Below are 12096 nucleotides of genomic sequence, written 5' to 3' on the forward strand. Positions count from 1 at the left end.
GTTATTCGTTAACATTTGCTGCTGCCTGAGCTTCTTGGTTGAAACTCTGACCCTGTGGTGGAATTCATTCTCCCTATGCTTGTGTTGGCTTCCTCCCACTTTCGAAATAACATACAAGCTTGGTTAATTGTCTCTAGATGTGGTGTGTATGAATGTTTTTTTTTTTTTTGTCTACATGTTTCCTGCGACCAGTTCAAGCTAAACTCTCGTCCACAGTTTATTGAGGTTAGTTGCTCACCCGTGAAGCCTATGAGGATTGAGGACAAGTCGTATAGAAAATAGATGGATAGAAAATGGATAGAAAATGTCCTAATTTTCTAATGAGTCATTTGATTGAGGACGAGCCTTATAGAAAATAGATAGCTAGATAGATGTCCTAATTCTGGAGTCGTTCAAGAGAATTACGCCTTACTTACACACGCGCATATATATATATATATATATATATATATATATATATATATATATATATATATATATATATATATATATATATATATATATATATATATATATATATATATATATATTTATATATATTTATATATATATATATATATATATATATACATATATATATAAAATATATATATATATATATATATATATATATATATATATATATATATATATATATATATATATATATATATATATATATATATATACGTATATATAATTGAATATAAAAATAAATACGTTTAATTGTTACAGTTTTTCTGCCATGTTAATTAGCCCGTTTATTAAATTATTAATTAAATGATGTAACAGGTCGCAATTTGTTTGGCGCACGCGCAAAGGACTCTTATGTAACCGATTTTTCTCAAGGATAGCGGACTCTACCAAGATTTTCTCAAATAACTTTTTAATTTGGTGTCATGAGGAGTTAATGTGTTTCATTGTTCCGTGTGCAGTAAAGTGGTAAGTTATTATTCGCCGAATAACATGCATACAACAAATAGTACCTCATGAGCCAGCGAGGTTTGTACTACGGGCGTTAATGTTAATGCTAGCGTTGCTAATTACACAATTACTTTGTGTGTGTACCGTTTCTATTGTACTTTCTTCCTGTTCATTCATCGATCGTGTTGCGCTTGTTGTTGCTTGTGCGTAAGAAAGCGTCAATGCAATAGCTTTGTCCGTTTATACTAAAGCAGTAATAAACAATTAGAACGCTAATTAGGTAAAGACTGGTCAACTGGTCGTAAATTCAAAAGGCTGCCCCCAAGTGGCACAGAAGCTAACTGCAAGTCAAGCCCGGCGCTCGAATTGCCATGAGGAAAATTAAATTGTGTCTCCAATTTTACATTGAAAGTCATATTATGTTTCTTTTAAGCGTTGCTGAGTTGTGTAATTTGTATATTTTGGTTTTGGGTGGTAAACGTCTTTGATTGGAATTACACTTATAATACATGTACTTGACTGATGCGGAACCTTTCTCCTTTCGGACGTTTTGCCGGAACTTTATAACAGACGTACGGCGGTGTTGCTTCTTTCACGTATAAACAAAATTCAACCACTGGTAAACACAAACGCGTGATAATCTTATCATTGTTTTTTTTTGTTTTTGTTTTGTTTTTATGTTTTTCTTAAAAAATACGCATTTTGTTTTAAAAACAAATAAAAGCAAAACAGATCTCGCAAAGCATGCTGGGACTAGAAAACTGGTAAATTTATCTACATCTAAACTATTTTAAATCGTCTTAACGAGTCTTGAATTTTTCTCTAATTTGTCGTTTTACTTGTCGTAGTGTAGTGCAATTGGACAAAAGTACACACTCGGTTGCCCTCTGGGTACAAATGGTACCCGCGCAGATGACTTCCCGCCGCGGCCCATGTTTGAATTAAGACTATACTTTCAGGGATCATTTCTATAGTTTTTAACTTGAGAAATGTTTTTCTAAAGTGACGGTTTTGCTAACTACGATGACGACACTTGATGTTCCTTCCTGAGCGTGAAGCTGGCGTAGGATAATGATTTATCATATGTCCTTCACCTTTGATGAACGTTCTTTACTTCCTTGTGGAGTATTGAGGGAAGGAACATGATCAGAGTAGTTCTTATCAAGACGTTATAACAAATTGCCATCTAATATGCAGGTAATTAAAGCATTGTTTCAATCGCGACGTTGTGTCGTTAGTCGGTAACAAGTCAGTAACAGCGTCAGCTTCCTTTGCGACGAGAATAGTTTAATATTTATAACCTACATTAACATATACTGTGCTAAGTACACGAATTAATAACCTTCTTTGTAAACGCGGCTCATAATACTTGCCGTTAGTTTCTGTGCCACTTGAAGACAACCTTCTGATGCTTAGTAATCGATGCATTACCAAAGTTTGATGGATCATTCAATGGCTAAAAGTTTCTTGTATCCTCTCATCAGTTAAAAGAAGGATCTTAGAACCAATACCTTTTTCTCGGCTGGAGGTCTGTCTGTCTTTGTAAAGAATACATCCAATCGTTGTATCCCCAAAACATTTTTTTCCACTCCTCAAAGCATAATTGACAGGTCTGTCTTTCTAAAGAATTACTCCAATTGCTGTTATATATTTCTCGAAAACCAAAAATTGACATTTATATTCTAATGAGTGGTCAATTTTATTGAAAATGTAATGTTGGATTTTGTCCACAATTTAGGGAGCGCGTTATCTGCGCCTCACGGCAAAAGCCTTTGTCAATCACCTGTTATCCAATTTACTCACTGCGTGCTCGTTTGATTTCTTCAGATTTAGGAAAATGCAAAGACACTGAAGCAGAAATTAGACTTAGACAGAGTGGTTGAGTTCAATCACAATTATTGTTCAAAAAGCTCTGTTTTCAGGAAAGTACAATACAGCGCTGGGCCCTTCAAGAGCGGAAAGTCTCCATTCAGAAAAGGCAAAGTCCAAGGTTGTTAGATCAGTTTTATATTCAGTAGCACATTGTGGGCTGGGATTGATGGGCGATGAGTCTTCGGGGTGGGGCAAGTTCGAAGGAGAGTCTGCTTCCATGGGAGTGGTGCTGGTTATGGGCGACTCGGTGTGTTGGTGGGGGGCTGTTGGTGTGTGTGTGTGTGTGTGTGTGTGTGTGTGTGGAGGGGGCTGTTGTCTTCCATCCCGTCTCTCGGCCTTGGCGATCATCTTTGGCCGAGTTCTCGGGTGGCTCCTTCTGGCACCCACTGGTTTTATCTCCACGTGACCTTCCTGTGAACATTCTTCTCCAATCTTGGACATACACTGTCGTACCGCATTCAACCGTATCTTTTCTTTGTTAGGCAAACTATTTCCCTCTGTGCAGAGCGTTCAGTAGTAATCAAAAACTGGCGTCTAGCATTAGTCAAAACATAAGATACAATCAAGTACTGAACGGTCAAGACGACTCTGGCCGTGTCCATGATTCAGAGAAAAAACATCAGGCATGCATTCCACAGTTCCTTAAGGGTCATTAAGCTATTTAGGCAATATATCAAAAGTCATTTGTTATTTCAAAGTCCTCAGAAATATATATATCAGATCATAAAGTTATAAAAACCTTTCTCATCACCACTTATCAAAAATGTCTAGTTATGTCTTCTTTATTGATTTGGTGTGTAGGTATAATTATATGCTTCAAATGTTTCTTTTATTTATTTAATATGTGAATATACTTGTCTGCTTATGTACTTTATTCAATGAGGTTTGAGCATATCTGTTTTTGTAGCGAGGCAGGACTTTTTGTATTTCGACCTCATTCCTTCAGTAACTATATATATATCGTTAGATGAATCTGCTTTGAGTAGGTAGTGGCAGATGATGGTAGTCTTGCTTCCACAGTACTAGGAAGCTCCGCTTTCGCAGAGCATCAAAAAATTGAGATATACTCTTGTTGTTCCTCCCCACGGAAATCTTTAGTAGAAGGTGAAAGATTTATACAATCTGAAGAGAAAAAAGAGTGAACTGAGAATCTAGGTCCAAACGGGCCACCCCATTGCTGGTCTCACCGAATTAACGGGCGGTCTCACGCTCAAATTACAGCAACCATTCCTTCTAATACAAACAAGAGACATTCGTAGATTTACTATACTTAGAGTCCAAGTCCGTTCTCCCCCCCACCATTGACCCTTTCCAGTTTGCGTACCGTGCCAAGCGGTCCTCTGAGGATGCCATCTGCTCTGCCCTCCACTCGGCCCTCACCCATCTGGAGAGAAAGGACTCATATGTGAGGTTGCTGTTTGTGGACTTCAGCTCTGCCTTCAACACCATTGTGCCGCAGCGACTCATCTGCAAACTCGACGAGCTGGGCCTCAGTACCTCCCTCTGCAACTGGATACTGGACTTCCTCTGTCAGAGGCCTCAGGTGGTGCGTGTTGGCGACAAAATCTCCGCCAGCATCACGCTGAGCACGGGGGCCCCCCAGGGCTGCGTGCTCAGTCCATTACTCTTCACCCTGCTGACGCATGACTGCACTGCGACCTACAGCGACAACCGCATAGTGAAGTTTGCTGACGACACGACTCTGGTGGGTCTCATCACAAAGGGCGACGAGACTCGGTACAGGTCGGAGGTGGACATTCTGACCACGTGGTGCAGGGACAACAACCTCCTGCTGAACGTTAATAAGACCAAGGAAATCATTGTTGACTTCCGGAAGGGTCACACAACACACCTGCCGCTGATCATCGATGGTGCTGTGGTGGAGAGGGTGAGCTGCACCAAGTTCCTGGGGGTGCACATCAGTGAGGACCTCTCCTGGTCCGCAAACACCTCGTCACTGGCAAAGAAAGCTCAGCGCCGCCTGTACTTCCTGCGGAAGCTCAGGCATGCATGTGCTCCTCAGGCAGTCCTGTCTACATTCTACCGTGGCACTATTGAGAGCGTCATCACCACTTGCATCGCTGTCTGGGGTGGTAACTGCACTGAACAGAACTTGAAGGCCCTGCAGCGCATAGTGAATACGGCTGGTAAGATTATTGGTGCTTCGCTCCCCTCCCTGAAGGACATTTACACCTCCCATCTCGCCCGCAAGGCAACCTCGATTGCCAGAGATGTGAGTCACCCGGCTCACTCTTTGTTTGACCTTCTGCCCTCTGGGAAGAGGTACAGGAGCCTGCGCTCCCGCACCACCAGACTTGCCAACAGCTTCTTTCCCCAGGCTGTTAGGGCCCTGAACTCGCTACCCCCTTCTGCGTAGCGTGTGGCACTGTTGGGCTATTTTCGGGAATGTCTGCTGTACGCGCACTTGCTCATTTTTTTTCTGCTCCTCTTATTTATTTATTTATTGTTGTGTTATTTATTCATTATTTATTCAGCACGCTTTTGTTATACTTGTTACTTGTTTGTCTGTTGTGAGCCATGTCTTGTCACCGTGGGATAGGGGGGAACGGAATTTCGGTTTCTTTGTGTGTCTTTGGCATGTGGAGAAATTGACAATAAAGCTGACTTTGACTTTGACTCAGCCTAAATAGACAGTTTAAACGAGTATTTTGTGTTCATTAATGTGTTTTTTCCTATAAACATAGTTGGCGCATAGGATTATGGGTATCTGATTCACGACGTTGGCGCTCGTTATTTCAAACAGCGTCACCTATCGATTGGGCGACTATTCTGAGTGTGAGTATTGAACGTAAAAACAGTTGTATGTCTTGGTCCGTGTACTTTTGGTATGAGAGAACGGGAGATGGTCCGATTTCCGTGTTCTATTTTCAAATTTGTAATTTCATATTTTTATTCAACACAAATCGGGAAACAAAATACGATCGTAATTTCTCAAATGAGTGTTAATAAATGCTGGCATAGATTGGAGTGCAATTCACCTCCACTGCGATGGTGGCGTTCGAGGGTTAATGTAATTTGCCACAGCAGGAAATAGGAAGCAGTTTGGCGAAGTCGGCCGCGTGTTTTTTTGTCGTCAAAATGTTCATCAAACAGCTATTGTGCTTTCGGTTCCGAAATGTATCCAAACATCAGATTGTTTTTGGCGAATGACTAATTCGTTTGGCTGCTCATTAAAACTATTCCCATCAGGAGCTCAGTTCATCGTTATTCTATTGGGTCAACGTGAACCACGTGACACTAAAATTACGTGAACACACGAAAATCTGCAACCATTTGTTCGATGCACAGGTTGAAAACAGCACAGTGACGCCTTATCATTCCAAACTGTAATAGTTGTTGTTTGGGTGGTCGGTACGTGGCATTAGAATGAGTCGATACATTTAAACCGTAACTTGAATTGGTAGTCTCTTTATTGAAGTGGTTGCCTCAAACCCATCAGTGGTTATCACTTCTCGGCCTTTTGGCTAAGATCAAGTGTAGTATCTGTTCTTATCAGTTTAATATCTGATACGTCCCCTATCCGGGAACCATATATTAAATTGATTTTTGGAACAGGGAGATTGAATAGGGGCTTGCTCCGTCCACTCCACGCATCGACCTGGTATTGCAGTACCTCCAGGAACGGTGCACCCCCTCTCTACTGGTTAAATCAAGAGTAGTTTACTCAGAAAGCCGTTGCAATCTGAGTTGCAATCTGGTTTAAGTTCATGACGGCTCGACTTAAGCGACAGCGAAAGATTTTACGTACCCGTTGCATAATTTCTGGTAGTGGGGGACTGCGTTCGTGCTCTCCCCTGATCAAAATGTGAATGGTAACGAAATGACGATCAACAATTGTGTTTCAGCCAAATCTAAAATGCACCACTAGATGGCGATTCCATGGTAATGTTTACACTTACGTGTCGTTGTGAGTCCACGCTTGCTCTGCTGGTCGTAGAGTTCGGTTCCACGCTTGCTCGGTACGTGGCATTAGAATGAGTCGATACATTTAAACCGTAACTTGAATTGGTAGTCTCTTTATTGAAGTGGTTGCCTCAAACCCATCGGTGGTTATCGCTTCTCGGCCTTTTGGCTAAGATCAAGTGTAGTATCTGTTCTTATCAGTTTAATATCTGATACGTCCCCTATCCGGGGACCATATATTAAATTGATTTTTGGAACAGGGCGATGGAATAGGGGCTTGCTCCGTCCACTCCACGCATCGACCTGGTATTGCAGTACCTCCAGGAACGGTGCACCCACTCTCTACTGGTTAAATCAAGAGTAGTTTACTCAGAAAGCCGTTGCAATCTGAGTTGCAATCTGGTTTGATTTAAGTTCATGACGGCTCGACTTAAGCGACAGCGAAAGATTTTATGTACCCGTTGCATAATTTCTGGTAGTGGGGGACTGCGTTCGTGCTCTCCCCTGATCAAAATGTGAATGGTAACCAAATGACGATCAACAATTGTGTTTCAGCCAAATCTAAAATGCACCACTAGATGGCGATTCCATGGTAATGTTTACACTTACGTGTCGTTGTGAGTCCACGCTTGCTCTGCTGGTCGTAGAGTTCGGTTCCACGCTTGCTCGGTACGTGGCATTAGAATGAGTCGATACATTTAAACCGTAACTTGAATTGGTAGTCTCTTTATTGAAGTGGTTGCCTCAAACCCATCGGTGGTTATCGCTTCTCGGCCTTTTGGCTAAGATCAAGTGTAGTATCTGTTCTTATCAGTTTAATATCTGATACGTCCCCTATCCGGGGACCATATATTAAATTGATTTTTGGAACAGGGAGATGGAATAGGGGCTTGCTCCGTCCACTCCACGCATCGACCTGGTATTGCAGTACCTCCAGGAACGGTGCACTCCCTCTCTACTGGTTACATCAAGAGTAGTTTACTCAGAAAGCCGTTGCAATCTGGTTTGATTTAAGTTCATGACGGCTCGACTTAAGCGACAGCGAAAGATTTTACGTACCCGTTGCATAATTTCTGGTAGTGGGGGACTGCGTTCGCGCTCTCCCCTGATCAAAATGTGAATGGTAACCAAATGACGATCGACAATTGTGTTTCAGCCAAATCTAAAATGCACCACTAGATGGCGATTCCATGGTAATGTTTACACTTACATGTCGTTGTGAGTCCACGCTTGCTCTGCTGCTCGTAGAGTTCGGTTCCACGCTTGCTCTCCTGCTCATAGAGTTCGGTTCCAACTCCCTTCCCGGACCTGTTTGTTTGCATTGTGCACGTTCTCCAGTCTGGTTTTCTTACATTTCCCCAAAACATGCATGATAGGCCCATTGAGCGCTCCAAAATACCCGTAGGTGCGAGTACGGACGTTTTTTCCGTCTCTGTGTGCCCTGCGATTGGCTGGCAAACGTTTCAAGGTGTCTCCCGCCTACTGCCCGATGACTGCTGGGATTGGCTCCAGCTCGCCCGTGACCCCCCGTTTTTTTTTTTTTCCGTCAAAATGTTCATCAAACAGCTATTGTGCTTTCGGTCCCGAAATGTATCAAAACATCGGATTGTTTTTGGCGAATGACTAATTCCTTTGGTTGGTCATTAAAAGCTATTCCCATCAGGAGCTCAGTTCATCGTTATTTTATTGGGTCAACGTGAACCACATGACACTAAACCTACGCGAACACACGAAAATCTGCAACCATTTGTTCGATGCACAGGTTGAAAACAGCACAGTGATGCATTATCATTCCAAACTGTTAATAGTTGTTGTTTGGGTGGTCGGTATGAGGCATTAGCATGAGCCGATACATTTAAACCGTAACTTGAATTGGTAGTCTCTTTATTGAAGTGGTTGCCTGAGACCAGCTTCCGGTTATCGCTTCTCGGCCTTTTGGCTAAGATCAAGTGTAGTATCTGTTCTTATCAGTTTAATATCTGATACGTCCCCTATCTGGGGACCATATATTAAATTGGTTTTTGGAGCAGGGAGATGGAATAGGGGCTAGCTCCGTCCACTCCACGCATCGACCTGGTATTGCAGTACCTCCAGGAATGGTGCGCCCCCCTCTACTGGTCAAATCAACAGTATATAACCCGGAAAGCCATTGCAATCCGATATTTTGATTTAAATTCATAGCGGCTCGATTTAAGCGGCAATTAATTATTTGCGTTTCTTTGCTTCAGATTTCCCATCGTTGTTCCTGGAATTTTTAGTACAATTCTTATTCTCAAGTTTTTAAGAAAATGTCATTTTCAAAACTTGCTCAGAAAAAGAAATAGATATATTTTTCTGCGGTAATGTTGGAGATTTTCAATAAATACAAATTCATACCGTTTTAGGGTTCTCAGGTGAAAAGAGGCAATGCATGATGGGCATGTTTTTACTTCATTTATTATGGTTTATTATGGTTGCTGCCATCACCACTAGATGGCGACTCTGAGAAAAAGGAGGTGAACAGAGGCGTGGAGGCAATAGAAACAGAAGCAAAGTATGATGGTAATGTTTTTTAATCTATTTTTTTACGTAATTAATAATGATTTGGTTTTGTAATGACTAAAGGTACTATGTTAACAGTTCTATGAATGCTGTCTCGTCCACTGAATATGTGTGCTCACACATTTGTAGCAAATTAGCCTCTGACTGAAGATGGTGTGCGCGGTAAAGACCTCGGCCCCGGCGACTTGAACAACTCATACTTACCTGGCAGGGGAGACACCATGATCAAGAAGGTGGTTCACCCAGGGTGAGGCTCAGCCATTGCACTTCGGTTGTGCTAACCTCTGCGAATTCCCCAAATGTGGGAATCTCGACTGCATAATTTGTGGTAGTGGGGGACTGCGTTCGCGCTCTCCCCTGATTTTCTTGTGTAATACAGAATCATGGCAGAAGTGTACTTGGGCGTAGCTTAAAACTACAGCGACGGGACACAGAGCGTTTTGGAGCATTAACTGTGCTTTTACTTGCCTAACTTCATTAAACAAATTAGTAAGTGCAAAATAAAATGAAATAACTACGTTCCCGACTTGTTACATGATACGAACGTATGTTTTTGTAAAAATAAAAATAATAGACCTTGATATAACTTCCACATAACCTGCTTTCTGGAATACCCCCACGGATCATTTCCCGTTCTCAATTTACCTACACTATAAAGAAAAACTAATGGCCAAAACGTACGTGGACCCAGACAACTGATTTTACTTGCAGTACTCACACACACAAAAAAAAAAAAAATAGTCGCCCAATCGATAGGCGACGCTGACCCTGGGTCATCGTGTTCCCACAATCCTTTGCGCTGACATCGTTTACGACGACGAACTACATTTCTAAACACCAAATACTTGTCTGAACTATACGTCTTGGTTGGTCATCCTAAATATAGCCAATATAGCAAGGTCTATTATTCTTCATTTTTTTAAAAAAATTGTTGTTACAACCTGAGTGTGACACCGCCTGCTAATTTGGTGAGACCAGCAATGGGCTGGCCCGTTTTAGGCGGGTTTAGGCAGTCTACTCTTGTTTCTCTTCAGATCGCATAAATCTTTCGCCTTTTACTAAAGATTTCCGTAGGGAGCAACAATAAGAGTCTATCTCAATTTTTTGATGCTCTGCGAAAGCGGAGCTTCCTCTCTCTGTCTAAAAGTGTATATAGTCGTAATGGCTACCTCCCCAAGTGCACCTGCGTGAGTGAAAAGTTTTGGCTCCTACAGAACTTGAAAATGACCAAAATCTTTTCACGCAGGTGCGCTTAACGAGGGAATCACACGGACACTCCATTAGGTACACCGCCATTTTCAAGTGTACCTAATAACAGTCCACTTTTAGGGAAATATCATGGTCAAAGGTGTCAAGCTCTCAATCTTGGAAAATATGTTGGAATGATATTGGTCATTTTCAAGTTCTGCTGGAGCTAAAACTTTTCACGCAGGTGCGCTTAACGAGGGAATCACACGGACACTCCATTAGGTACACCGCCATTTTTCAAGTTCCCTCGTTACGTGCACCCGCGTGAAAAGTTTTAGCTCCTGCAGACCGTGAAAAGACCAAAAACTTTTCACGCAGGTGCGCTTACGCAGTTTAGCGTCATGAATAAAGCGAACATATGTAAATTTATAATGTAAGTGAAAACCCACACAAGCGCAGGATTGCGAAGCTTGTTGAATTAAAATCCACAAAGAAGTCTTCGGGCTGCACTTTGACGGAAAAAAAAAAATACAATGAGAATATTAGATGAGGACAATCTTACATTATAAATGGAAGGAATACAAACACGTCATAAATTCCGAAGAAAATGTTCTAATTAATCTCTAATTAATGATCATAAGCATGCACAGATTACTGTTAACAGTTGTACGAAGGCTGTCTCATCCACTGAATATGTGTGCTCACACATTTGTAGCAAATTAGCCTCTGACTGAAGATGGTGTGCACGGTACAGACTTCGGCCCCGGCGACTTGTACAACTCATACTTACCTGGCAGGGGAGATACCATGATCAAGAAAGTGGTTCACCCAGGGTGAGGCTCAACCATTGCACTTCGGTTGTGCTGACCCCTGCGAATTCCCCAAATGTGGGAATCTCGACTGCATAATTTCTGGCAGTGGGGGACTGCGTTCGCGCTCTCCCCTGATCAAAATGTGAATGGTAGCCAAGTGATGAGCAACAATTGCGTTTCAGCCAAATCTAAAACGCACCACTAGATGGTGATTCCACGGTAATGTTTACACTTAAAACGTGTCGTTGTGAGTCCAGGCTTGCTCTGCTGCTCATAGAGTTCGGTTCCAACTCTCTTCCCGGACCTGTTTGTTTGCATTGTGCACGTTCTCCACTCTGGTTTTCTTCCATTTCCCCAAAACATGCATGATAGGCCCATTGAGCGCTCCAAAATGCCCGTAGGTGCGAGTGTGGACGTTTTTTCGTCTCTGTGTGCCCTGCGATTGGCTGGCAAACGTTTCAAGGTGTCCCCCGCCTACTGCCCGATGACTGCTGGGATTGGCTCCACCACGCCCGCGACCCCCTGTTTTTTTTTTTTTTTTTTCGTCAAAATGTTCATCAAACACCTATTGTGCTTTCGGTCCCGAAATGTATCCAAACATCGGATTGTTTTTGGCGAATGACTAATTTGTCTTGTTGGTCATTAAAAGCTATTCCCATCAGGAGTTCAGTTCATCGTTATTCTATTGGGTCAACGTGAACCACGTGACACTAAACCTACGTGAACACACGAAAATCTGCAACCATTTGTTCGATGCACAGGTTGAAAACAGCACAGTGACGCATTATCATTCCAAACTGTTAATAGTTGTTGTTTGGGTGGTCGGTACGTGGCATTAGAATGAGTCGATACATTT

At 42.1% G+C, this 12096-nt stretch overlaps 9 non-coding genes across 9 annotated transcripts; 8 read left to right on the forward strand and 1 right to left on the reverse strand.

The window, feature by feature from the left end:
* The first annotated feature begins 1846 nt into the window (after nt 1–1846).
* LOC125976482 (small nucleolar RNA U3) lies at nt 1847–2059 on the forward strand. Its single transcript, XR_007484362.1, has one exon. It is a non-coding gene; the product is annotated as a small nucleolar RNA U3 (small nucleolar RNA).
* A 1744-nt stretch (nt 2060–3803) lies between these two features.
* On the reverse strand, nt 3804–3917 carry LOC125976506 (U5 spliceosomal RNA). Its single transcript, XR_007484386.1, has one exon. It is a non-coding gene; the product is annotated as a U5 spliceosomal RNA (small nuclear RNA).
* Nucleotides 3918–6240: 2323 nt separating this feature from the next.
* On the forward strand, nt 6241–6431 carry LOC125976460 (U2 spliceosomal RNA). Its single transcript, XR_007484346.1, has one exon. It is a non-coding gene; the product is annotated as a U2 spliceosomal RNA (small nuclear RNA).
* A 417-nt stretch (nt 6432–6848) lies between these two features.
* LOC125976442 (U2 spliceosomal RNA) lies at nt 6849–7039 on the forward strand. The gene has a single exon (XR_007484329.1). It is a non-coding gene; the product is annotated as a U2 spliceosomal RNA (small nuclear RNA).
* A 422-nt stretch (nt 7040–7461) lies between these two features.
* LOC125976432 (U2 spliceosomal RNA) lies at nt 7462–7652 on the forward strand. The gene has a single exon (XR_007484319.1). It is a non-coding gene; the product is annotated as a U2 spliceosomal RNA (small nuclear RNA).
* A 966-nt stretch (nt 7653–8618) lies between these two features.
* On the forward strand, nt 8619–8809 carry LOC125976468 (U2 spliceosomal RNA). Its single transcript, XR_007484353.1, has one exon. It is a non-coding gene; the product is annotated as a U2 spliceosomal RNA (small nuclear RNA).
* A 627-nt stretch (nt 8810–9436) lies between these two features.
* LOC125976415 (U1 spliceosomal RNA) lies at nt 9437–9600 on the forward strand. Its single transcript, XR_007484306.1, has one exon. It is a non-coding gene; the product is annotated as a U1 spliceosomal RNA (small nuclear RNA).
* Nucleotides 9601–10254: 654 nt separating this feature from the next.
* On the forward strand, nt 10255–10368 carry LOC125976505 (U5 spliceosomal RNA). Its single transcript, XR_007484385.1, has one exon. It is a non-coding gene; the product is annotated as a U5 spliceosomal RNA (small nuclear RNA).
* Nucleotides 10369–11210: 842 nt separating this feature from the next.
* Nucleotides 11211–11374, forward strand: LOC125976397 (U1 spliceosomal RNA). Its single transcript, XR_007484288.1, has one exon. It is a non-coding gene; the product is annotated as a U1 spliceosomal RNA (small nuclear RNA).
* The last annotated feature ends 722 nt before the right edge of the window (nt 11375–12096 follow it).

The sequence above is a fragment of the Syngnathus scovelli genome, chromosome 10 (genome assembly GCF_024217435.2).
Source record: "Syngnathus scovelli strain Florida chromosome 10, RoL_Ssco_1.2, whole genome shotgun sequence".
Classification (NCBI taxonomy): domain Eukaryota; kingdom Metazoa; phylum Chordata; class Actinopteri; order Syngnathiformes; family Syngnathidae; genus Syngnathus; species Syngnathus scovelli.